The sequence below is a fragment of the Arachis duranensis genome, chromosome 5, assembly GCF_000817695.3.
Source record: "Arachis duranensis cultivar V14167 chromosome 5, aradu.V14167.gnm2.J7QH, whole genome shotgun sequence".
In the NCBI taxonomy this organism is placed as follows: Eukaryota; Viridiplantae; Streptophyta; class Magnoliopsida; order Fabales; family Fabaceae; genus Arachis; species Arachis duranensis.
Window position 1 is genome coordinate 82,047,350 of NC_029776.3, and position 1,397 is coordinate 82,048,746.

The window sequence follows — 1,397 nt, forward strand, 5'->3', positions numbered from 1 at the left end:
TTTTTTTTTGACTGCTTTTTCTTGCTTCAAGAATCAATTTCATGATTTTTCAGATTACCAATAATATTTTTCGTGTTCCTCATCCTTTCAGGAGACAATATTCATCAAATTCAAAGTACATATTATGCACTGTTCAAGCATTCATTCAGAGAACAAAAAGTATTGCCACCACATATGATTAATTATAATTTTTATTATTAAGAACTCGAAAAATATAGATTACTTCTTTATTCTAAAAAAAAATCTACTACTTTATTCATGCCTGATGATGATGAGAAAAATAAATTATAGCTTAATTGAAAATAAAATCAAAATAGACATACTAATTACTACTAAATATCTCCTAAGGTGAATTTTTATAATAATACTATCACTAAGCTAAAGCAGAAAAATTGGAACTCAGCAACCTGTTGTTTTGAGGAGTAAGTGTTCCTCTAATCTGTGGGGTGTTGTTCAAGGATTAATTTTTGGCGCTTCAGCTCCCTTAGATCACGCCCTTGCTCCTCCTGTTCCTTGAGCAGTTCGCAAATCATGCTACTTTGATTATTCTGTTCTTCCTTTATTTGGTCCACAGCTTCTTGTAATCTGGAAATAGAAGCCTCAAGATGTTCCCAATATTCGAATTGGGGCAGTTCTGGGAGAGCTTCTTGTGCTCTCCTCTTGGTTGAATCATCTTGTTGCTGTTGTCTGACCATTGATATTCCAGTAATGGGCTTTTCAATTAGGATATATTCAGTTATTCCCATCTTTACTCCAGCATCTTTGCAAAGCATAGAAATTAGGCTTGGATAAGCCAATTTGGCGTCCTTAGAATTCCTGTTTGCTATTTTATATAGCTCACACGAGATCAGCTGATGGACTTCCACTTCTTTTCCCAACATGATGCAGTGAATCACTACTGCTCTTTTAATAGTAACCTCAGAACGGTTGCTGGTGGGCAGTATGGAACGCCCTACGAAATCCAGCCAACCTCTGGCTACTGGTTTCAGATCTTCCCTTTTGAGTTGAACTGGGATGCCAGTCGTGCTGGTGGTCCACTTGGCTCCAGGGATGCATATGTCCTCCAGAACCTTGTCCAGCCCTTTATTGACCCTCATCATTCTCCTATTAAAGGAATCTGGGTCATCTTTCAGTTGAGGAATCTTGAATATCTCCCTGATCCTGTCAGAATGGGTATGAATGATTTTTCCTCTGACCACTGTCTTATGGTCAAAGATAGCAGCTCCAATGATTCTTTGCCTTTCTGTCTGCCATAGATTAGCATAAAATTCATGAACCATGTTCTTTCCCACTTTCGTTTCAGGATTGGCCAGAATTTCCCAATTCCTATTTCGAATTTGCTCTTGGATCTCCGGATATTCATCTTCTTTCAGATCAAATCTGACTTCCGGGATCAC